General features: G+C 43.2%; 1 non-coding gene across 1 annotated transcript; it reads left to right on the forward strand.

The window, feature by feature from the left end:
• The first annotated feature begins 24,320 nt into the window (after positions 1-24,320).
• On the forward strand, positions 24,321-24,395 carry Trnas-cga (transfer RNA serine (anticodon CGA)). The gene has a single exon. It is a non-coding gene; the product is annotated as a tRNA-Ser (tRNA).
• The last annotated feature ends 1,617 nt before the right edge of the window (positions 24,396-26,012 follow it).

A 26,012-nucleotide genomic window follows, 5' to 3' on the forward strand; every position in this document is an offset into this window, starting at 1 on the left:
AATTTGTACAGAAACCAGATGACAGTTATAAGAGTGAGGGGCATGAAAGGGAAGCAGTGGTTGGGAAGGGAGTGAGACAGTTTTGTAGCCTCTCCCCGATGTTATTCAATCTGTATATTGAGCAAGCAGTAAAGGAAACAAAAGAAAAATTCGGAGTAGGTATTAAAACCCATGGAGAAGAAATAAAAACTTTGAGGTTCGCCGACGACACTGTAATTCTGTCAGAGACAGCAAAGGACTTGGAAGAGCAGTTGAACGGAATGGACAGTGTCTTGAAAGGAGGATATAAGATGAACATCAGCAAAAGCAAAATGAGAATGTAGTCGAATTACGTCGGGTGATGCTGAGGGAATTAGATTAGGAAATGAGACACTTAAAGTAGTAAAGAAATTTTGGTATTTGGGGAGAAAAATAACTGATGATGGTCGAAGTAGAGAAGATATATAATGTAGACTGGCAATGGCAAGGAAAGCGTTCCATAGAAAGAGAAATTTGTTAAAATCGAGTATAGATTTAAGTGTCAGGATATCGTTTCTGAAAGTATTGAATAGAATTGGGGAGAAGAGGAGTTTGTGGCACAACTTGACAAGAAGGAGGACATGTTCTGAGGCATCAAGGGATCACAAATTTAGCATCGGAGGTCAGCGTGGAGGGTAAAAATCGTAGAGGGAGACCAAGAGATGAATACACTAAGCACATTCAGAAGGATGTAGGTTGCAGTAATTACTGGGAGATGAAGAAGCTTGCATAGGATAGGGTAGCATGGGGAGCTGCATAAAACCAGTCTCAGGACTGAAGACCACAACAACAACAACAACAATATAACGATGCAGTCTCAAACCCGGGGAAGTTTATTTGAAGCTGACATCGGTAGCGGAAGCTAACGTTCGAATATGCGCTTAGAGTTTTGAACCAACAATTGACTCAATGATTAGTCGATTGGCAGGACGACTCGTATAGAAATTCATGTTGCTGCCCTTAAGCCGCTAATAGAATACGTCCCGTCACTTTAGTTGTACAAACGACGACATCATTGGCCTTTGGTACAATGGAAGACGGCTATTTGATTGCACGGGCTTGATGACTGTAAAAAATAACTGTGGCGATAGTAAACTTCATAGGATCGGATAAGTAACCTGTGTTTCCTGGTCTGAGCAAGCATCATTACATTTCGTTTATGATAAACTAAACACGGTTGTTAACGAAAACCAATAAAAGGGTAGCGAATTTCTCAAATTGTGGCACCAGTTTGTAATGGGATCGTTTAAATACTAACATTATATGTTCTCATAGAAAAACGCATTACATAGTGAGTCAAAGAAAATCACTATTTTCTACACTAGCCTGCTCAAAGGTGCCACGTGAACCCCATATGACATGTTTGAGATGAATCTGTTGCATGTCAGATTGTAAAAATCTGGCAACTTGCTCTCTTATCACTTCTCGAGTACCTAAAGACTAAAAAATTGCTCAAGTCACGCCAATACCCAAAATGGGAAATCTACATCTACGTGATTACTCTGCTATTCACAATAAAGTGCCTGGCAGAGGGTTCAATGAACCACCTTCAAGCTGTCTCTCTACCGTTCCACTCTTCGAACGGTGAGAGGTGGGGAGGGGGGGGGGAGACGAGCACTTACATTCTTCTGTGTGAGTCTTGATTTCTCGTGATGATCATTTCTCTTTACGTAGGTGGATGCCAACAGAATGTTTTCGTAATCGGAGGAGAAAACTGGTGATTGAAATTTCATGAGACGATCCCGTTGCAACGAAAAACGCCTTTGTTTTAATGATTGCCACTCCAATTCGGGTATCATGTCTGTGGCACTGTCTCTCCTATTTCGTGATAATACAAAAGGAGCTGCCCTTCTCTGAACTCTTTCGATGTCATCTGTCAGTACCACCTGAAGCGGACCCCACACCGCACAGCTATACTCCAGGATAGGGTGGACGAGCGTTGTGTAAACAGTATCTTTAGTACGCTTGTTGCACCTTATAAGTGTTCTGCCAGTGAATCGCAGTCTTTAGTTTGCTCTACCCACAACATTATCTGTGTGTTCGTTCCATTTTAGGGTATTTGTAGTTGTAATCCTTAAGTATTTAGTTGAATTTACAGCCTTCAGATTTGTGTGTCTAATCGCGTAATCGAAATTTAGTGGATTTCCTCTAGTAGTCGTGTGAATAACTTCACACTTTTCTTTATCCAGGGCCATTTGCCACTTTCAGCACCATACAGATATCTTATCTAAATCGTTTTGCAATTCGTTTTGATCATCTGATGACTTTACAAGACGGAAAATGACAGGATCATCTGAAAACAATCTAAGACGGCTACTGAAATTGTCTCCTATGTCGTTAATATTGATAAGGAACAACAGAGGGCCCATAACACTTCGTGGGGAACGCCGAATATTCTGTTTTATTCGATGAATTTCTGTCTATTACTACGAACTGTGACCCTTCTGACATGAAATCACGAATCCATCCGAGGCAGTATTCCGTAGGCACGGAGTTTGGTTAGAAGACTTTTATGAGGGACGGTGTCGAAAGCCTGCTGGAAATCTAAAAACATGGAATCAATTTCACATCCCCTGTCGACAGCACTCATTACTTCATGGGTATAAAGAGCTAGTTGTGTTTCACAAGAACGATATTTTCTGAATCCGTGCTGACTATGTGTCAATAAATCGTTTGATTCGAGGTAATTCATAATCCTCGAACACAGTATATGTTCCAAAACCCTACTGAAAATCAACGTTAATGATATGTTCCTGTAATTCAGCGAATTACTCCCACTATCGGTGTAGCAAAGTAGCTTAAATCACTTAATAAAGGCAAGGCTTCCGGTCCAGTTTGTATACCAGTCAGGTTCCTTTCAGAGTATGCTGATACAATAGCTCCATATTTAGCAATTTTATACAACCGCTCGCTCACAGAACGGCCCGTGCCTAAAGACTGGAAAATTGCTCACGTCCCCTCAATATCCAAAAAGGTAAATAGGAATAATCCGCAGAATTACAGGCCCATATCACTCAGGTCAATTTGCAGTAGGGTTTTGGAGATGAGTGCTATCGACAAAGGATGTCAAATTGATTCCATATTTATAGATTTCCAGAAGGCTTTCGAAACCGTTCCTCACAAGTGTCTTCCAACCAAACTCAGTGGCTATGGAATATCGCCTCAACTGGATTCGCGATTTCCTGTCAGAAGTGTCGCAGTTCGTAGTAATAGACGAAAAGTCATCGAGTAAAATCAAAAGTAATATCTCGCGTTCCCCGAGGAAGTGTTATAGGCCCTCTGCTATTCCTTATCAATATTAAGGGCATAGGAGACAATCTCGGTAGCCGTCTTAAGACTGTTTGCGGATGGTGCTGTCATTTACCGTCTTGTAAAGTCATCACATGATCAAAACGAATTGCAAAATGATTTAGATGAAATATCTGTATGGTGCGGAAAGTGGGAATTGACCCTGAATAAAGAAAAGTGTGAAGTTATTCACATGAGTACTAAAAGAAATCCGCTAATTTTCGATTACGCGGTTAGTCACACAAATCTGAAGGCGGTAAATTCAACTAAATACTTAGGGATTACAATTACAAATAACCTAAATTGGAACGATCACATACATAATGTTGTGGGTAGAGAAAACCAAAGACTGCGATTCATTGGCAGAACACTTAGTATGTGCAACAGGTGTACTAAAGATACTGATTACACCATGATTGTCCGCCCTATTCTGAAGTATTGCTGTGTGGTGTGGGATCCGCATCAGGTGGGACTGGCGGATGAGTTCAAAGAAGGGCGGCTGGTCTTGTATTATCGCGAAATAGGTGAGATAGAGCCACAGACATGATACGTGAATTGGAATGGGATTCATTAAAACAAAGGCGTTTTTCGTTGCGCGGGATGTTCTAATGAAATTTCAGTCACCAGTTTTCTCCTCCGATTGCGAAAACATTCTGTTGGCACCCACCTACATAGGGAGAAATGATCACCACTATAAAATTAGAGAAAGCAGGGCTCACACAGAAAAAAATTAAGTGTTCGTTTTTCCCTCGTGCCGTTCGAGAGTGGAACGGTAGAGAGACAGCATGAAGGTGGTTCATTGAACCCTCTGCCAGGCGCTTTGTTGTGAACAGGAGAGCAATCACGCAGATGCAGACGTAGATGTAGGTGTGGAGTATTGAACACAAATTCTAATTTCAGATTTAAATGGAAATTCTTTCCCTAAACTGAAATGCTGAAATAGTAAAAATAGTACGTTTTACACACTGTTACAATTAAATGGCGACAGTAATCTTGGAAGGTACTATTTTGGCTACGTAAAATGCTTTTAGTCAGGTTATGGCAGTTCTAATCATAAAGTGATAGGAATTATGTGTCGCGACTTTTAATTTTCTTCATTAGGAACGGGGAACAATTTACTGTTACACGCTAGTTTCACTACATGCGCAGACGTATAAGAAATTTAGTACTTACGTTCACAACTGCGATATTTTGATCTTTTCGCATTTATTAGTACATCAGTGCTACCCGAGTCTATTGACTTAATTTTTCGTTCAAATACCCTGTGTCTGCTCACAGGTGCTCTTTGAAGATGCACATCTCGTATAGTCTCTGCTGCTGCTTTAAGAGACAATATACGTGTGTAATGTGCAAGCGGCATTAGATTTCAGAATATTTGCTTTTCGTTCGTAATAACTTCTATTTTGCTTTGCACACTGTCAAACATCTGACATTGACATGTTGAATCTCGTCGCACGCAAATGGATGTTTGGTCGACGCGACAGATTTGTAAAATCTCCGTAAATTGACATGAGGGACAACGTTTTTGACTTTCGATGATGTATCGACATTTTATCACAGTTCCGTCCATGTATGAAAGTAGTTAAAATTAAAACCATGTTTTCTCACGGCTCTCACATTTATCGTCAAATCAGAATTTTGAAACCCTTGATTTCTTTTCCGACATGTCTGGAGCATCCCTCTCTGTCTCTCTGTCTCTGTCTCTCTCGCTCTCTTTCTTTTTTTTCCTAATATGTGCGATTACAGAGTGCGAAAATAAGAATCCATGTGAGTGTAATCTGTAGAAGGTTGCTTCCGGCAAGACAATGAGCAAAATTGTTTATATAATGGAAAAAAACACAGTTCATTCGTTCTATACAATGGAGGATTTATCATCGTGGAAAGGCGGAAGTGTTAATGTTTAAAACTGAATTTTCAATATTCTGTAGTGTGTATATGGACTTTGAACGGAGGTCTTAAAGCTTTTAGTTGCGTTAAACGTATTTGTTCAATTTTGTGATGAAAAACGCAGAAAGTTACTTTGAACATTTACAGTCGTCAATGCCACATAGTACAATTAGCGCAGTCCAGAATACGTACGATGAGTAAATTAGCTTCAAATAATATAGCAGTAAACACGTGTCTGTGCGGAGCTTTGCGTGGCTGACAAGTTTGTAGGGAAGTACATGCGTGTCACTGTTCCCTACGATCACAGCGCGTGCATTAGGTACTTAATCTCTCCATTGTCGAGTCTCATATAGCCAACTGTTTAAAGAGGTAGGCTCAGTAAGAACCTCAGAATACATTCACTCTCGTACGGAGTTTCTTGCGAAGAACTAGTAAAAATTTGAAAAAGCAGTATGATTCACAAGCTTTGCTCTAGGAACAAAAGTTGCTTTCAGTGTTCACAACTTAATCCTACTCTTGCATTAAAAGAGGCAAATTATGCAGCGTTGAATATACTTACTCATCTCTCTCGTGAACTGAAACGAATGGCAGACAACTAAAACAGGTTTAACGACAAGCTAGAATAATATCTTCTTGACTGTTTCGTATTCCATAAATGCATTCACAACTAGTTTCGTGATTTAAAAGTCACGTCCTCAGGCGTAAAAAGTTGACCTTTTTGTTCATGGAAGCCGACCTTCAATAAAATGTAGATGTCCGCTGTCCGTATGCTGATCATAGCATAAAAAACGCTACCGTCCAAAACTTGAGAGTGGACTACACGCGAGATGAAACACAAGCAGCACTGAGCATCAACAGTACATGCCATAGTGTGGTTCGTTCCGCTCCGCATAGACCCTCTCACTGCTGCTTGTGTGGCATCTCTCATGTAATCCACTCTTCAAGTTTTGGACTGTTACGTTTCTTACGCTGCGATCAGCATAAGGATAGGGGAGATCTATGTCTTATTGAGGACATCTTCCATGTACAAAAGAGATCAGTTGTTTGCTTCCTGAGGATGTGACATTAAAGCCACGAAACTAGTTGTGAACCAATAGGAGATCAATAAATCTTCTCACGGCAGCTGTTTCTGTTAGTTATCCTTCTGATACACAGGGTGAAGCGAAATTCGCGCACTTGGGCTTTGCAGCGCGACTCCACACATGCCAGTGATAAAAAAAATTGTGGTATCGATAGCTACGATGCCACGGCGTAGGTGCAAGTTCTTAAGTTGGCACTACGACAGACACCCACGACAGCGCCCTCTAGCCGGCGCTGTAGAGCTTCAAGAGCGTCGCTCCAGATTCAGTCCATTTGATCTAGAGCAGACGGCCGGGACACTTTGCTTCAGTTTCGCTTCATATAGAGACTTTGCAGTACTTGGACGGGTCTGAGACTTAGCACCTACGTGCTCATCAATGCAAAGTTATGTAACCACTTATTAACTTGGTTTGTGCCTATAGCAGGGTCTCCAAACTACGGCCCGCGTTAGCTGGCCGGGCATCCCCGGTATCCGGCCCGCCAAATATTCGAGGTGGTACCTACACTGCCAACAATTGAGTTTCGAGGCCTATCGCGACCAATACATTGTCGGAGCTCTATCTTTACAAAGCGGAAGAGGTCATGGTTAAACAGACCTTTCTCCGTGCGATAGTGAAAAGAAAAAGAACGGTTAACAGACAAGTTTGGCGAAAAAATTTTAAGTAAAAAAATTCTTTGCATTTTACTCTACTCACGAGTCTGGTGCAAGTCTTTCAAATGGACACCACTTCGGCGACTAGCGTTAGTAATCAATCATTATGGAAGATGTTTCTTAAGCGAGGTTTCAATTTCTTTTGATTACGTTGTAAAATACACAGAGCAAGTAAATCGTATAAAATATTTTTATTCAAAGGCAATTTAAAGGAAATACAATACCTGGTGTACATAATGATATTGGAAATTTTAATTGTAACCGATGTATAAAAATAACTGTAATTAATTTATATCCTGAAAACTCACAGTGTTAGAGTATTCACGTAAAGAAATTTAACATCTTAATGATAATTAGTGACTTTATGTAGCTGTAACTTTCCTTTCATAATTACCTCTAGTTGTGGATCAAGTTTACTGGTAGCGATAATCATCAGCGACTTCAAATGCTTATCACTTAATTTTGATCTGTAAATACTTTTTGCGTGTTTAATTTTGGAGAAAGTTTTTTCACACAAATAAGTAGTGCCGTAACGGAAAAAAGCCACGGGCAAATTTATGTAAATTTGGAAACTGTGTGGATGGAAGACACTTATAAAATTCCAGTAATGTTGACTTTGAATGTTTTTCTTTAAAAAAGTCGCTACATTGCAAATCAATAATTTCAAACTGAAGTTCTGCATATAACGCTTCTTTATCGACGTCAAAGGGCTTTTGAAATATCTTGATATCGTTTGAATTTGCATCGATATCTGAAAAACGTGATTCAAAATTAATTTTTGAAGCGTCCAAAGCTTCAATTGCGAAAGTTACAGGGAACGGAATCTCAGTTTGCTGACTGAATGTTTAGCATGTATTAAAATGCGTGAAGCATACTTTGTTCAACTGAGATTGAAACAAAACAATCTTTTGTCGAAAGGACTTAACATGCGTGTATAAATCAGGCAGAAGCTGGTTTTCACCTTGCAATTTTAAATTAAGATCATTCATATGTTTAGTTAAGTCTGTATAAAATTCCAGCTTCCATAACCACTCACCATTCCGTAACTCAGCCATAGGGCGATTCCTTTCGTTCAAAAAAATTTCAGTTACTGTTCGGAGTTCAAAAAAAACGGGTCAGAGCTTTACCGCAGCTAAGCCAGCGCACTGCAGTATAATATGGCAAGTCGCTTTCCTCAATATCTTCAAGAAACTCGCGGAACTGGCGATGGCTGAGTGCATGGGATCAGATATAATTAACAACTGAAATAATTGGCTTTAAAACTTCTGACATATCTAAATGTTTTCCACACAAAGGCTGTTGGTGAATAATACAATGCACTACTAATGGTTTTGAGCCACCGTCATTTTCTATGGCCTTAAAAACAAGAGCAACAACACCTTTATTTTCCCACACATGTTTTTCCCACCATCAGTTGTAATACATTTTAATTTCTTCCACTGAAGATTGTTTTTCTGAACTGCCCTTTCAACTCCTTTAAAAATAGCTTCGCCAGTGGTCGTCCCGTGAATACTGTGAACATCAAGGAGCTCTTCATACACTTCATAATTTTTGTCAATCCCTCGAATAAAAAGTAGTACTTGAGCAGTATCTGATACATCTGTTGACTCATCCATGGCCAAAGAGAACCAGTCTAAGTCTTGATTTTTGACGCACAGTTGTGCTGATACATTTTGTGCAATTGTAGTGGGACGCGAAATTGGAACGTCACCATCCACCAGTGTCAGCCCAGTTATCAGGTGAATATAAGTTAATTTAGTGTTTTTTATGTATTTTTGTAATATTTGTAATAGTTGTGAGTTGTCTAAAGTTTTGTATTTAATTTTTTATGTTTCATGTACGGAGAGGGCGGCGCAACGAACGGAGACAGCATCTTCACTGCCGGGACCAGAGAGAAAATTGCTGGCCACTATACGTCGCGGGTCGACAGCCAAAGAGCAACAGAAGACCCTGAAACCGAGTTGTTGCGTCGTGCTTCTAAAAACTGGAAAAAACAAGAATTTGTAATGTTTCTACAACAATGATGTCATAGAAAGTTTAATCATGTTGTAAATGGTCAGCCCTATCTTGTCAAGGCTCAGGTTCACGTCTATATGTAGGAAGATAATAAACTAGTGGATACTACCAAAGTTTAAATACGTGTTCCGAGAATTTATTTATGAAGAATTATGTTAATGAATTACTAATTTATTTGACAAGATTATTAATTGTGACTACGTTCATCGCGAGTTTGAATCTGGAAAGTTTATTCAATGTGGTTCTAATATTTGTTAAATCAGATAACTTGCATTAATATAATTTCTGAGAAGAAACAAAACGACATCTAAATTGAAAAAAGTTTGCACAAACAAATTGAACTGAGTGACGTAATTCTGCGCATACCACTCTAATGATGATGTTTTACAGTTTCGTTCAAGAACCATTCAGAGACAATTTAAAAAGAATTTAAATAATTTTGAAGTGTGTTGTAACTGACGTAGGTGACGACGTCTGCACATGGTCATATGTCAAAAGAAAATCATTTATACAAAACTTGCGTCGTTACACTACACAATGTCACCTATTCTTCGAACCACAGTGTTTGCCGACAAACTTATGTTTATAAATAAATTAACTTTTTCTGGACACATTTCTTCTGCTGTTGCAATAATGCATTTCATAATTAATTCACCGTGGGTAAATGGCTTACACTGTTTCGCTACTAAATGAGCCACACGAAAACTAGCACGAGTTGCTGCATGTTGTTCAGCATTTACTTTCTTAAACAGCGACTGCTGGAAAATAAGCTGGCGTTTCAGAGACTCATACATTTCTAATCGTTCGCATCCTGTAAACTTGGAGTAATTCTGAGAGTGGTTAGTCTCATAATGACGTTTTATGTCGTGTTCTTTGAAGACTGATATTCCTTCATTGCAAATAATACACATTGGTTTGTTGCTTGACTCCACCACGAAATATTGACATCCTCACTGCTCTTTAAAAATTCTACATTCACTGTCAACCTTTCGTTTCTTTTCCATATTTGTACAGAACTTCACAAAAGATTGTAACATGAAAATAAAACTGTGTTATTTAATACTAATAAAACTAGGGGGTACTCTGCCTAAATAAAATGCAATGAATTTATTTTTAAGGTACTTTAATTACTAAATTAAATACTCACAATTACACTGTAGTTCCAGTAGAAAATACAGTGAAAAAATACTCAAGTCGTGCTATACGTATTTCGATTTTCTGATTTTCCTTGTCTCTTCGAATTCAAACTTTGAATTGTCCCACACTTCGTCGTCTCACATACTAGCACAATGCATAAAACACTAAAAAACTCGCGAGACACTCGCAACATAGACACAATCACGCAACAGAACTATCAAATATATGCTCTGTCTCTGCTACTCGCTACAAGACTACGTAACTAAACTTATTGTTGCACCGCTTGAAATAACAATGCGTTGACATACTCTACCTCTGTTACGTCTTGCAGTAATAGTGTAGCAAACAATGATTTTGAGATTTCGTTAACGTTGCAGGACGCTTTCGTAAAGAATGTGCAGTGAGATACCTTTTTGTCGGTGAGATTCGTCAGAATAAAATACGCCAGAATTTCGGTCAGGTACGTCCACCAATCAAAATTATGTAATTAAATAAAAATCGTAGTTCGTTTCAGTGCTAGCTATTCCCACAACCTTAGATTTTTGCGATTTAATCTTTCCTTTAGCCTTACATTACGCTGATCATGGGGTGCTAGGGTGCTTTAATCCCACTAGATAGATCTTGGCCCTTCGTGGAGGAGTCAATGTGGCCCGCAGACTAAAAAGTTTGGAGACCCCTGGCCTGTAGTATACAGCTATAATTTTACACGCAGTACCGAAGTGTTTTACCTGTCCTGCTCCTACTCGCTTTCGTCATTCGGCCAACCTTACAGTTTTCCACGCGCAGCCATCCAGGCAGGATTCAAAAAAATTTCTCTCACAAAATTTCGCCCGGCGAGTGCATCCAGCAGAAAAAGGACGTTAGAGAGTGTCAATCTGGCAACACTGTAACCACATGTATGATAGCTACCTCTGTCAGCACTCATTAGCCATGCTGTACAGTTGGTGCAATGGATAGAATTTTGGGTTATTATGCAGGAGGTAGATGGTTCGATCCTGGGTTGAGAGATATGTTTTTTATTTGGTAAATGTAGTCCAGGTGGTACAGTATCTGCCATCTTAATCGTCAACAGCGGTTGCAGTGGGTCCTCCAGAAAACATTTGCACTTACATTCTACAATCGTAGAAATGGAAGATTGATAAGCTTTAAAAGAAGCCCTCTCCACGTCGTGGGCGTGAAATTATTCGCATCACTTCATCTAATAGATCCATTTAATTCTGTTAGGGCATTATGTTACCAGGAGGACTAGGAACGTGCTTTGTGAATAATGTCCAAAATCTGTTATCACCATGGTCCCACTAATTATGACTTTCAACATTGCGTCTAGTAGCCGCATGCTGTTTAGTACATACCTCAACGCATTGTTATTATTATTGTTAGTATTCTATCGACAAGTTTGTGGACACATTACGTCTGTTACCGTTAGTGAAGCAGTGTATTTCGAAACCGATAATTTCACAATTAGCGGTGTCGGGATGGATCATGCAGAACAATATCTGTCAGAGGGGTAATGCGCATTAGGTGGAACAGCACGCAGGAGTGACGGCGTGGTTATACTGTATGCGCTGTCCACCAGACAGGGACTAGTTGCGAGCAGAGTAACGCACCCGTGACTGAGTCCAGTGTACATGCGTACATGTATTGAATTTGTGGTGTCACCGCCAGACACCACACTTGCTAGGTGGTAGCCTTTAAATCGGCCGCGGTCCGCTAGTATACGTCGGACCCGCGTGTCGCCACTGTCAGTGATTGCAGACCGAGCGCCGCCACACGGCAGGTCTAGAGAGACTTCCTAGCACTCGCCTCAGTTGTACAGCCGACTTTGCTAGCGATGGTTCACTGACAAATTACGCTCTCATTTGCCGAGACGATAGTTAGCATAGCCTTCAGCTACGTCATTTGCTACGACCTAGCAAGGCGCAATTATCATTTGCTATTTATCTTGTGATGCATGTACCGTCAGACCGATGTTCACCAATTATGGATTAAAGTTAAGTATTCCAACAGCTACGACCTTTTTTGCTAAAGTCTAACTTCCTTAAATGTTCCAGACCTCACGGCAGCCTGCGTGAGCTCAACGCGTGCCTTTCGGCTACCAATCATAGTGGCTTGGCTGTCTTGCCAAGTCACAACAGAATTCTCCTTGTAAACCTCTAAACCAATGTGGCAGACATACACAAACGATGAACATGTGGATATGCCGGTCCTTGGTGCATCTGATAACCGGGCAGATGTTGCCAATCGTGAAGATGCTGCTAGATATCCTCGGCGACCCCATCCAGATAAAAATGTGTTTTATCGTCTGGAGCTGCGCCTTCGGAAGTCATGTTCTCTTCTTCCACCATAGCGTGACAGAGGTCGTCCACGGACTCGCCGTACTCCACTACTGTGGAGGTCATACACCAGGAACCTCGGCGATGTATACGTAGCTTAGCAAGGCAGCCGCGTGTCTCGCGACGCACGGTCGTTAACGTGCTGCACAAGCGTGGGCTGCACCCCTATCATTATGCTTTCTCGCAATACCTGCATCCTGCAGATCGCCATCAGCGGATGCAATTCTGTGAACGATTCTAACAACAACAGGAAGCCAAAGATGACTTCGTGATCGCCATAATATGGTACGATGAAGCAGCATTTACTCACGAGGCTGTCTTCAATATGCACAATGCCCACCATTGGAGTGAGGTTAACCCGCACGTCACCCTTTACCGTGGATATCAAGTTCGCTTCGCTATCAAAGTCTGGGCCAGAATATTGTGCGACAGGTGTTTGGGCCCCTACATGTTGCCTGACTGGTTGACTGCATGAAGGTATCATGCATTCCTCCCAAACTATCTGCCTGATGCGCTGGAAGATGTTCCTTTACACGTTCGGCAGAGGATATGGTTCCAACATTATGATGCGTCTCCACACTCTGGAATTAATGTGCGACAATATTTGGACAGAGCATTTCCAGGGAAGTGGCTCAGACGTAGAGGCCCAGTTGTATGGCCACCGCGCTCACCTCACCTAAATCCCCTGGATTTCTTCCTGTAGGAACAACTGAAGCAGCATTTGTACTCTACTCCGATGACGAATGTGGAAGAATTGGTAGCGTGTGTTCATGCTGATCTTGTTACTGTGGACACAGCTTTGCTGCAAAGGGTCCAGAGCTGTATTATCCGGCGGGCTGCGCAATGTTTGGACGTGCAGGGAGGTCGCTTTCAGCATCTGTTGTTTTTGAGGTCAACGTATTCTGTTGTGAAGGTCATGCGGTCATTAATATGGACATTATTATTGTCACTGGTTGTTAATGTGCGACATCTGAGCGCTTACATTTCATGTAGTATAAATGACAAGTAGATGTTGTGTTATTATACTGCGCTATCGTCCTTACCATCTCGAATTTGATATTGTTTTTGTATTTATTCTGTCCTATATCAGGTCATTTGTTTCAGCTGTCTAGTTCTTATTTGTCTAACCACGTATTTGTTATGTTCAACGTTACAAAATGTTGTAAATTTAGGATACATGTGACCTGAGAAACGGTATATATTACAGTATGAAATGTCAGAATGAAATTCGCAAATAAAATAAATGCGCCCCAACCCATGATCGAACACTGGACCTCCTGCACGCAGACCCAAAACTCTATGCAATGCACCAACCACATAACACAAAAAGTGATAGAAGTATTTACCATACATATGCTTACAGTGTTGCCCGATTGCCAGTCTTTAACGTCCTTTTTGTGCCAGATACACTCATTGGATGAAATTTGGCGAGAGACATTTTTTTGTCGCTGGCATGTAAGGAGTCGCGCTGCGAAGCGCGAGTGCGCGAATTTCACTTCACCCTGTATGTCATATTACTAATGTCACATCTTCACATGGGGCACACTTAATACCCAGTTGACGCTCTAGAGATAATCTGAATAAAAAACGAATGTAGATGAAATACTAACAGTATTGCCATAAAAAGATTTACTTTCTTACATACGCTTTTGGCTAACTACATGCTGCGTCTTCTGTTATAAAAAGGCCCAGCTCTCTGTAGTTTTCATTCACCCTGTATAAATATAAATAAAAAAACTAAATAATAATATGTAACAAATCATTGTCTGAATAAACTACTACAGTCTCTCTCTCTCCTTCCCTCTCTCCTCCCTCACCATCTCCCCGTCCTTTTCGTTCCCTCTTTCTCTCTCTTCCTCCACTTACCCTTCCTCATTCTCTCCATAGCCGCCGCCCCCAGCCAATCTCTGCCCCTCCGCCCCCCCCCCCCCACCTCAAAGTCCCTCTCTCTCTGTCGTCCTGTCATAGCTTAAATTCGAAACAAAACTACGGAAATTGGAGAGCGACAGGCGTATTAGCCGATGTAAGCGTTCCAATCGAACCATCTGACAAATCGCAATTCGTTGTTTTCCAGAGCAGTCGTTTTTCTGTTGTAAATGCTTAACAGGGAATGAGAATTGGGCGAACACGAGGTCGTCACCTAGAGACCCTTAATGGAACAGTTATAGACCAATTTTCCGTAGATTTATGCAAATCATTTCCATCAAAGTTCTAAACTACACGGATACACAACGTTACGGGCCCATTGCTAAATTATGCACAGGTCATTATTGGAGTAATTACATTACAGGTGCGGTAATAACGTTTCGCGTTATTGCAGTTATCAGGGACGCATTACATACGGTCACAAAATATTGTGTTAATACCGGCGCGGGAGGCTCGGATACGGCGGCTCGGCTGTCCTTTGACGGGGGGAGAATCCGAGTATCGATTAAACCCCTCTCCGGGAGAGGACGGAACTTTATACGGCCGCCTCGCACAGCGCGACAATAATTCGGGGTCCTCCATTACCAATAATTGACAATTACTTGATAATGAAGCGGCGCCGACAAAAGAATGTCCTTTGGCAACAGGTGCGTATAATGTGATCCAATTACCGGTCCGTCACAATTATGGGCGCACGGTTATAGAAATTTCGATTGTACCTTTAATTCGATAGTCGTCGGGCGTAGGGGGTTCGCGGACAGCCGTGTTTGCCGTCCTAATTTGGCGCTGCGGTCTGCATTGAGCGCGCCTCAATGAGCTAATCCGGGAGGCTGGAAGGGCTCCCCCTACCATACCGACAGTATTCGGCGCAACCGACGTGGGCCGCGGCGGCTGCTTCGAGGCGGCGCGGTTCTTCAGAGGTGCCAGAGGGTGAAAGCTGCGCACGAGGGCCCTCTGTACAGCGGGCGGGCGGCGTGCGTGCGCTATCGGCGGCCCGACGTGTCTCTAGAAGTGTGCCGGCGCCTCTACGTCTGTAGCGAGAATGTCACGGGACTGCCGCCCTGACGACGGTCCTTTGTAACTGCGACTTCAGGAGCAAGGTTCGAGATGCAACCGAAAGAAATACAGAGGGACAAAAGAAAGGGAATTTCCAAAATGTAGAAACCATGCGGACTTTTCGGGAGACTAGAAATCTACTCTGTAGGAATCAGCATGGGTTTTGAAAGAGGCGATCGTGTGAAACCCAGCTCGCGCTATTCGTCCACGAGACTCAGAGGGCCATAGACACGGGTTCCCAGGTAGATGCCGTGTTTCTTGACTTCCGCAAGGCGTTCGATACGGTTCCCCACAGTCGTTTAATGAACAAAGTAAGAGCATATGGACTATCAGACCAATTGTGTGATTGGATTGAAGAGTTCCTAGATAACAGAACGCAGCATGTCATTCTCAATGGAGAGAAGTCTTCCGAAGTAAGAGTGATTTCAGGTGTGCCGCAGGGGAGTGTCGTAGGACCGTTCCTATTCACAATACACATAAATGACCTTGCGGATAACATCGGAAGTTCACTGAGGCTTTTCGCAGGTGATGCTGTGGTATATTGAGAGGTTGTAACAATGGAAAATTATACTGAATTGCAGGAAGATCTGCAACGAATTGACGCATGGTGCAGGAAATGGCAATTGAATCTCAACGTAGACGAGTGTAATGCGCTGCGAATACATAGAAAGATCCCTTATCATTTAGCTACAATATAGCAGGTCAGCAACTGGAAGCAGTTAATTCCATAAATTATCTGGGAGTAGGCATTACGAGTGATTTAAAATGGAATGATCATATAAAGTTGATCGTCGGTAAAGCAGATGCCAGACTGAGATTCATTGGAAGAATCATAAGGAAATGCAACCCGAAAACAAAGGAAGTAGGTTACAGTACACTTGTTCGACCACTGCTTGAATGTTGCTCACCAGTGTGGGCTCCGTACCAGATAGTGTTGATAGAAGAGATAGAGAAGATCCAACGGAGAGCAGCGCGCTTCGTTACAGGATCATTTAGTAATCGCGAAAGCGTTACGGAGATGACAGATAAACTCCACTGGAAGATTCTGCAGGAGAGACGCTCAGTAGCTCGGTACGGGCTTTTGTTAAAGTTTCGAGAACATGCCTTCACCGAGGAGTCAAGCAGTATATTGCTCCCTCCTACGTATATCTCGCGAAGAGACCATGAGGATAAAATCAGAGAGATTAGAGCCCACACGAGGCATACCGACAATCTTTTTTTCCACGAACAATACGAGACTGGAATAGAACGGAGAACCGATAGAGGTACTGAAAGTACCCTCCGCCACACACCGTCAGGTGGCTTGCGGAGTATGGATGTAGATGTAGAACAAGGACTACGTACTACGGGCAGTCTTTTACGAGGGTAATTCCAAAAGTAAGGTCTCTTTTCTAAGTACATAGACCTGTTTATTTCTACAATGGTTTACAACAGTTTACAGCTTGAACGTTTAGCTATTTTTCGACATAATCACCATTTCTGTCGATGCATTTTTGTATACGCTGTGGCAGGTTTTGTATGCCCATGTCATACCATCTCGCCGCCATGCTGTTCAGAAAGTTATGAACCTCTTCTTTCACCTCGTCGTCGGAGCTGAATCGCTTTCCGGCCAAATGTTCTTTTAACCTAGGGAACAGGTGATAGTGACTGGGCGCCAAGTCAGGACTATCGGGTGGGTGGGTGATTATGTTCCACTGAAACTGTGCCGGCCGTGGTGGCCATGCGGTTCTAGGCGCTGTAGTCCGGAATCGCGCGACTGCTACGGTCGCAGGTTCGAATCCTGCCTCGGGCATGGATGTGTGTGATGTCTTTAGGTTAGTTAGGTTTAAGTAGTTCTAAGTACTAGGGGACTGATGACCTCAGATGTTAAGTCCCATAGTGCTCAGAGCCATTTTTGAACTGAAACTGTTGCAGCAGAGCAACGGTTTGCCGAGCGATGTGTGGGCGAGCGTTGTCATGGAGAATGTGTACGCCCTTGCTCAACATTCCTCTTCTTCGGTTCTGAATTGCTAGTTTGAGTTTTTCAGTCTCATAATACCTGTCAACGTTAATTGTCGTCCCAACGATTCAGCTTCGACGACGAGGTGAAAGAAGAGGTTCATAACTTTCTGAACAGCATGGCGGCGAGCTAGTATGACTTGGGCATACAAAAACTGCCACAGCGTCTACAAAAATCCATTGACAGAAATGGTGGTTATGTCCAAAAGTAGCTAAATGTTGAAGCTGTAAAGTGATGTAAACCATTGTAGAAATAAACAGGTCTATGTAGTTATAAAAAAAAGGAGACTTTACATTTGGGATTACCTTCGTAATAACCACAATGAAAAGATTACAGGTTACAGAGCTTGGATCTGGTTGTGGTAAGGTCACGAGCCAGAGTCAAACAAAAATTGTCCAGGTGCGTGTAAGACTTGCGCACTGAGACTTTATCCATCCCGGGAATCGAGAAACTCGAAGATTTCGGCCTGTTATTGACGTTTATACTGGCAGGATATCGGTCCCAGAGATAAAATAATGTGTGTGAAATCTTATGGGACTTAACTGCTAAGGTCATCAGTCCCTAAGCTTACACAATACTTAACCTAAATTATCTTAAGGACAAACACACACACCCATGCCCGAGGGAGGACTCTGTGATATGCTCGAAATAAACTGAACTAACTGCCCCCCGGTCTGCGGCTGCAATTATAAATACTGGCGGCAGAGAGGGCGTTGGCGGCGCATTTCCAGCGAGTCTGTCGTTGGCCTCGATCGGTCTTCCTGTAACCTCTATGTCGCATGGTGTGGTGGCTCCAGCTTACGCCAAAAAACCTGTAGAATACTTACCATTAGTCTAGGATCATGAAATTTGATAATAGACAAGGTTTCACTGTGCAATTAAAGGAAAACGTCCTAAAATTGTAAAATAGTAATTATATCACATAAAAATGTCATTTTTAATCATATTTCAATTTGGTCAATAACTGATAGACGTATCTAGTTGAAATTTACATCATATATTGAGGTATATAGTGCTTTGGTGCCTTGAAAGGAGGATATAAGATGAACATCAACAAAAGGAAAACGTGGATAATGGAATGTAGTCGAATTAAGTTGGGTGATGCTGAGGGAATTAGATTAGGAAATGAGACAATTAAAGTAGTAAAGCAGTTTTTTATTTGGGAAGCAAAATAACTGATGATGGTCGAAGTAGAGGAGATATAAAATGTAGACTGGCAATGGCAAGGAAAGCGTTTCTGAAGAAGAGAAATTTGTTAACATCGAGTATAGATTTAAGTGTAAGGAAGTCGTTTCTGAAAGCATTTGTATGGAGGGTAGCCATGTATGGAAGTGAAACATGGACGATAAATACTTTGGACAAGAAGAGAATAGAAGCTTTCGAAATGTGGTGCTACATAAGAATGTTACAGATTAGATGGGTAGATCACATAACTAATGAGGAGGTATTGAACAGAATTGGGGAGAAGAGGAGTTTGTGGAACAACTTGACAAGAATAAGGGACCGGTTGGTAGGACATGTTCTGAGGCATCAAGGGATCACATTTTTAGCATTGGAAGGCAGTGTGGAGGGTAAAAATCGTAGAGGGAGACCAAGAGATGAATACACTAAGCAGATTCAGTAGGATGTAGGTTGCAGTAGGTACTGGGAGATGAAGAAGCTTGCACAGGATAGTGTAGCATGGAGAGCTACATCAAACCAGTCTCAGGACTGAAGACCACCACAACAACAACATCGCTTACTGAGTGGTGAGTGTATCAGGCCACGGGTGCTGATGGACGTACCATTGTCTGATTAGCAAACTGAACGTGAATAATCTTACTTCAATTTCTACCTCAAATTCCGGCCGCTGTGGCCATGCGGTTGTAGGCGCTTCAGTCTGGAACCGCGCGACCGCTTAGGTCGCAGGTTCGAATCCTGCCTCGGGCAAGGATGTGTGTCATGTCCTTAGGTTAGTTAGGTTTAAGTAGTTCTAAGCTCTACGGGACTGATGACCTCAGATGTTAAGTCCCACAGTGCTCAGAGCCATTTGAACCATTTTCAGCCTACCTCAAATAGTGACAGCAAAACTAACCGTACCTCGTATTTAAAGATACATTATATTCAGAATACAATGCTCAAACAGTAGGACGCGATCTGCGATCGGTTTGATTTCGTAAACTTGACATTCGAACAGCATACGTTCGCAACCAGTAACAGTGCAGTTTCAGTAAGGAAACCAAAAAGAAACTATTGCTACTTTCTGCAGTACAGTATCAACATATTGTAGTGCGGTACGACTGTAATGACATTATTTTACAAAACAGTGTATACGCTTTCCAGATGCCCATCTTAGGATCATTTCTACTCTTCAGCCAGATCGCCTGCTATTTGTTTGACACGAACTGCAATCAGCAATGGGTTGGATCTCGAACAGCCCACTCCAACCCTAATAAAAATGAAAACCCTGCAGTGCGCCGGCAGCTGTGGTCGAGCAGCTCTAGGCAATTTAGTCCAGAACCGCGCGACCGCTACGGTCGCAGGTTCGAATCCTGCCTCGGGCATGGATTGTGTGATGTCCTTTGGTTAGTTAGGTTTAAGTAGTTCTTAGTTCTAGGGGACTGATGACCTCAGACGTTAAGTCCCATAGTGCTCAGAGCCATTTTAACCATTTTTTGCAGTCGAGACGACGTAAGGTGATCCCCGACAGCTGGTAGCGCTGTTGGCAGCTTTCAGCTCACAAGTGCTAATGACCGCAGACGCAGCCAGTAGCCGTCTACAGAGAGCTCTGACGACAGTGAGGGCTTGACATAGAGACGTTTCCAAAATCACGTTCCGTTATTGATTGAGGAAGGGCTGCAGCGCCCAGCCCACTGCAACTGTAAGGGATCAAGTTACCGTCGACTCAACTATAGTTTCGATCACCCTTGACCATCTTCAGATCTATGTAGACGCGTAAGAAACCCATCATTTCTATGCAGAAACTACACACCTGGGTACAACACAGAACTGAAGATACTCGAATGTGACATACGCTAATCATACGGTAAGAAAATGTGTAATTGAGACGGAAAAAATAAATAGTACAATTTTTTTTATACGATTAGGTTGAATGGATACTGCATTGCAGATTAATACCTCTCCGATATCTTTTGAATACGGGGAAATGTCACGTACATCAGAGATGAAAAAGGATAAGGAATGACAAATTCAGCGATGAGTGAGCGGAGAATTCATTAATCATATAATTCTGTACGTGTAACAGGAACGACGGCGCTCACGCGCGCGGCACGTTGCAGGAAGACGCGGCGCTGGACTGGAGAAGGGAGAGGGACCCCGGCGGCCGGCGGCGGCGGCGGCAGCGGCGTTTGAGCGTGCCTGGGACGCGGCGGCGCGGCGGCGCGGCCTTTGATCAGCGGCCGTGGCCCGCGTTTTGGTGGCGGCTATCGGCCGGGATCAATAGCGTCCGCAGCAGGCCGCGCCACGCCGGGACAGGCGCCACCGGCGGCCGTTTTGGTGTCCGGCGGAGCGTGTCGCCCTAATGAATGGACGCGGATTATCGCGACCGTTATAACGCTCCATTAGGCGCGCTCGCCGCCACACATCCTGCCCCACCCCCACACACGTAGCCGACACAGAAATCCGTCTCCTTCCGCCTGAGCGCCCGTAACATTACGTGCACCGCTTACTTTCACCTTGCACTCAAATTCCGGGCCTACATTTTATCTCGTTCCTCCGAATGGCAACTGCGCCAATGCGACAGATCAGTCCTTACCTCTTTGGTCTGTAACATTTAAACTACGAAACAGCCGTACTGCACACTAATCGTATCTGTTATTGTTGAAACTGCTCCTCGTCAAGCTTATCTGTTGTAACAGTTCCGTATTCCAGCTTACTGAGGACGCCAACGCGTTTGCAATTTTCATATAGTACTTAGTGAAGACGCCAACGCGTTTGCAGTTTTCGTATAGTATTTTGACAGATTCGTATTACGTGCTGGAGCCATTTACCTTGGAATTAACAAATTTTTTGTCTTTGCACGTAGATATTTTTCTTTCTTTGTCTGGGTCTGTCTGGGGTAGCGCATCCATATATAGTACTTACTGCGTACGCCAACGCTTTTGCAATTTTCATATAGTATTTTGATAGATTCGTGTTACGTGCTGGAGCCATTTACCTTGGAATTATCAAATTTTTTGTCTTTGCACGTAGATGTTTTTCTTTCTTTGTCTGGGTCTGTCTGGGGTAGCGCATCCATATATAGTACTTACTGCGGACGCCAACGCGTTTGCAATTTTCATATAGTATTTTGACAGATTCGTGTTACGTGCTGGAGCCATTTACCTTGGAATTATCAAATTTTTTGTCTTTTGCACGTAGATGTATTTCTTTCTTTGTCAGGGTCTGTTTGGGGTAGCGCATCCATATTGATATTTGTCTGCTGTTGTCTTTAACAGCGACGTTATGAGTACTCGTACATCTGTTCAGGTGTACCTCGATTTCCTTTGATGTTCAATACATTTTTCATCGTTTTATTGTCTTTAGAGTGACTCTATGCAACCACCTACGTTCATAATAGACCTGAAGGAAATATAGTTATTAACTTACAATCAGTACAAAACTGCAGCGACTGTGATTGCAATTTTCAACACTGGTACTATAGAAACTTCCTGGCAGATTAAAACCGTGTGCCGGAGCGACACTCCAACTCGGGACCTTTGCCTTTCGCGGGCAAGTGCGAACCAACCTTTTTTTTCTTATAGTCGCATTTTGTTCGTTTTCGTTCGTTGTATCTGCTCGAGGCGAACGTCGCAAGTCACCCTTTTCAGTACGTCGTTGATCCATTAACTCAGTTATTTTTATTACAGAGGGCAGCTAACCCTCTGACCGAACACGCTGAGCTACCGTTCCGGCGCCGCCAGTACCTCGTCTCCTACCTTCCAAACTTTACAGAAGCTCTCCTGCGCAGTTTATTCTCGAGGCTAATAATGTGTTTGTAGACAGGCGTGCGGTGACGGCGTTGACGGTACACACGTCGACGGGGCATAGTGCTTCAATGCTGTTGCAGGTAGAGCTCACAGCGGAATGGTTCCGCTGGCGTGCACTGCCCGCTTATACAGGCTGTTACAAAAAGGTACGGCCGAACTTTCAGGAAACATTCCTCACACACAAATAAAGAAAAGATGTTATGTGGACATGTGTCCGGAAACGCTTAATTTCCATGTTAGAGCTCATTTCAGTTTCGTCAGTATGTACTGTACTTCCCCGGTTCACCGCCAGTTGACCCAATTGAAGGAAGGTAATGTTGACTTCGGTGCTTGTGTTGACATGCGACTTACAGTACTAGCATCAAGCACATCAGTACGTAGCATCAACAGGTTAGTGTTCATCACGAACGTGGTTTTGCAGTCAGTGCAACGTTTACAAATGCAGAGTTGGCAGATGCCCATTTGATGTATGGATTAGCACGGGGCAATAGCCGTGGCGCGGTACGTTTTTATCGAGACAGTTTTCCAGAACGAAGGTGTCCTGACAGGAAGACGTTCGAAGCAATTGATCGGCGTCTTAGGGAGCACGGAACATTCCAGCCTATGATCCGCGACTGGGGAAGACCTAGAACGACGAGGACACCTGCAATGGACAAGGAAATTCTTCGTGCAGTTGACGATAACCCTAATGTCAGCGTCAGAGAAGTTGCTGCTGTACAAGGTAACGTTGACCACGTCACTGTATGGAGCGTGCTACGGGAGAACCAGTTGTTTCCGTACCACGTACAGCGTGTGCAGGCACTGTCAGTAGCTGATTGGCCTCCACGGGTACACTTCTGCGAATGGTTCATTCAACAATGTGCAAATGTTCTCTTTACGGATGACGCTTCATTCCAACGTGATCAAATTGTAAATTTTCGCAATCAACATGTGTGGGCTGACTAGAATCCGCATGCAGTTGTGCAACCACGTCATCAACACAGATTTTCTGTGAACGTTGGGCAGGCATTGTTCGTGATGTCTCGATTGGGCCCCATGTACTTCCACCTACGCTCAATGGAGCACGTTATCATGATTTCATACGGGATACTCTACCTGTGCTGCTAGAACACGTGCCTTTACAAGTACGACACAACATGTGGTTCATGCACGATGAAGCTCCTGCACATTTCAGTCGAAGTGTTCGTACGCTCCCCAACAACAGATTCGGTGACCGATGGATTGGTAGAGGCGGACCAATTCCATGGCCTCCACGCTCTCTTGACCTCAACCCTCTTGGTTTTCATTTATGGGGGCATTTGAAAGCTCTTGTCTACGCAACCCCGGTACCAAATGTAGAGACTCTTCGTGCTCGTACTGTAGACGGCTGTGATACAACACGCCATTCTCCAGGGCTGCATCAGCGCATCAGGGATTCCATGCGACGGAGGGTGGATGCATGTATCCTCGCTAACGGAGGACATTTTGAACATTTCCTGTAACAAAGTGTTTGAAGTCACGCTGGTACGTTCTGTTGCTTGTTGTTTCCATTCCAAGATTAATGTGATTTGAAGAGAAGTAATAAAATGAGCTCTAACATGGAAAGTAAGAGTTTCCGGACACATGTCCACATAACATATTGTCTTTCTTTGTGTGTGAGGAATGTTTCCTGAAAGTTTGGCCGTACCTTTTTGTAACACCCTGTATAGAGAGCTGCTGACCTTGATTACGTAACGCGCTGATAACGGACTTAGACTCTGCAGGCACCAGCAGGCGGGAGTTATCCCGTACGCGTGCTGTAGTCTCACTAGCAGCACGCGTACCCTGGTGCGTCGCCCTAGCGCCGAGCCAAGTCGGGCGGGTTGCGTCACCGAGACAGAAGGAGACAGAAGCTCTCCTGCGCAGGAGAGCTTCTGTAAAGTTTGGAAGGTAGGAGACGAGGTACTGGCGGAAGTACAGCTGTGAGCACGGGGCCTGAGTCGTGCTTGGGTAGCTCAGTTGGTAGAGCATTTGCCCGCGAAAGGCAAAGGTCCCGAGTTCGAGTCTCGGTCCGGCACACAGTTTTAATAAATGGTTCAAATGGCTCTGAGCACTATGGGACTTAACATCTGTGGTCATCAGTCCCCTAGAACTTAGAACTACTTAAACCTAACTAACCTAAGGACACCACACACATCCATGCCCGAGGCAGGATTCGAACCTGCGACCGTGGCAGTCGCGCGGTTCCGGACTGAGCGCCTAGAAGCGCTAGACCACCGCGGCCGGCCAGTTTTAATCTGCCAGGAAGTTTGATATCAGCGCACACTCCTCTGCAGAGTGAAAATCCCATACTGGTACTATTGCTTTTTACATAGACCAGCCGAAAGTGATGCGAAGACACTGGATGTGAGGTCGGTCGTTGGCTACTGAAGTCTATTTGTCTTCGTAAAATCCTGGTAGAAACGGGTTAAACACACCCCGAACTCAAATTTGCGGCGATATGACTTGCAGCAGACCGTATGACCGAAGAGGCGACATGATGTCCGTGCCCCAAACACCGGCGCGAGCGAGATATGCGGGGCGTGTGCGTGCATCACAACACGTGACACTATAGGCTGCTGTGTGCCGGTGTAGTATACGGTTGTTATAATGTTAATACTATGCAGCGAAATCAGACAGTCTCTACATCCACCTTTGGAAATGTTATTTTGCTTATGCAGCGAGTGCATATTTGTCGATGCTGTGCTTTGTCTATCCGACACACTTTTCTAGGCAAGTTCGTTGTTGAACTTTTCTCTAAGACGCTGCAATCATGCACTGTGCGGCTGATCCCGGCGGAGGTTCGAGTCCTCCCCCGGGCATGGGTGTGTGTGTTTGTCCTTAGGATAATTTAGGTTAAGTAGTGTGTAAGCTTAGGGACTGATGACCTTAGCAGTTAAGTCCCACAAGATTTCACTCACATTTGAACATTTTTTTTTAGTGTACTAACAACAACACCCATTAACGCACCTGACCATCCATGAATTCTTAGATAGCGTATTAAGCTGTCATTGCGTAGGAATCGATAAAATGGTTCAATGTTTGACTTTCGGTTGACTGATCTCTAATTGACTGAAGTTCTGTCAAATGTACTAAACCACCTAACGAAGTAAACCCGAAAGCAACAAGATAAGCTTTCTCTTTTTCTCTCGATACTATAAACTATCGACTTCAGGCTTCCCTGTGATCTCGATTAATTCAAGCGGATGAAGGAGAGTAGGTCCTTTTTTCCACTTTATTGGCTTATTCGAGTTGATAATCACATGTTCTATGGTCACTGACATTATTAAAAACGGCTGACAGTAGTTGTAATACTGAATTCTATAGTAGCTAGATGCATGGAGTCAGCAATTTGCAAGACTGTTTATGACGACTGTCACAGCTTTCATCCTGTTCAGACGGGCGGAAGCTTTAATGTAAGATACTGTGAAAAAGTGGATGCCTTCAGACGAAAAAAGCTAAGCACATCTGAAATTGTCACTCGCGCGGATCAACGTGGACACTATTTCTAACAATGAAGATAAGTTACAGATACTTCATGCCATTAAAAAAGGCAAGAAAATTGACCTTCTAGAAGAACTGGGACTACTTATCCACATCCTCAGTTAAGCGCAACACTTTGTAAATGAGCAACTGGAGCTTACTACCAAACAATT

The sequence above is a fragment of the Schistocerca cancellata genome, chromosome 1, assembly GCF_023864275.1.
Source record: "Schistocerca cancellata isolate TAMUIC-IGC-003103 chromosome 1, iqSchCanc2.1, whole genome shotgun sequence".
NCBI classification, from domain to species: domain Eukaryota; kingdom Metazoa; phylum Arthropoda; class Insecta; order Orthoptera; family Acrididae; genus Schistocerca; species Schistocerca cancellata.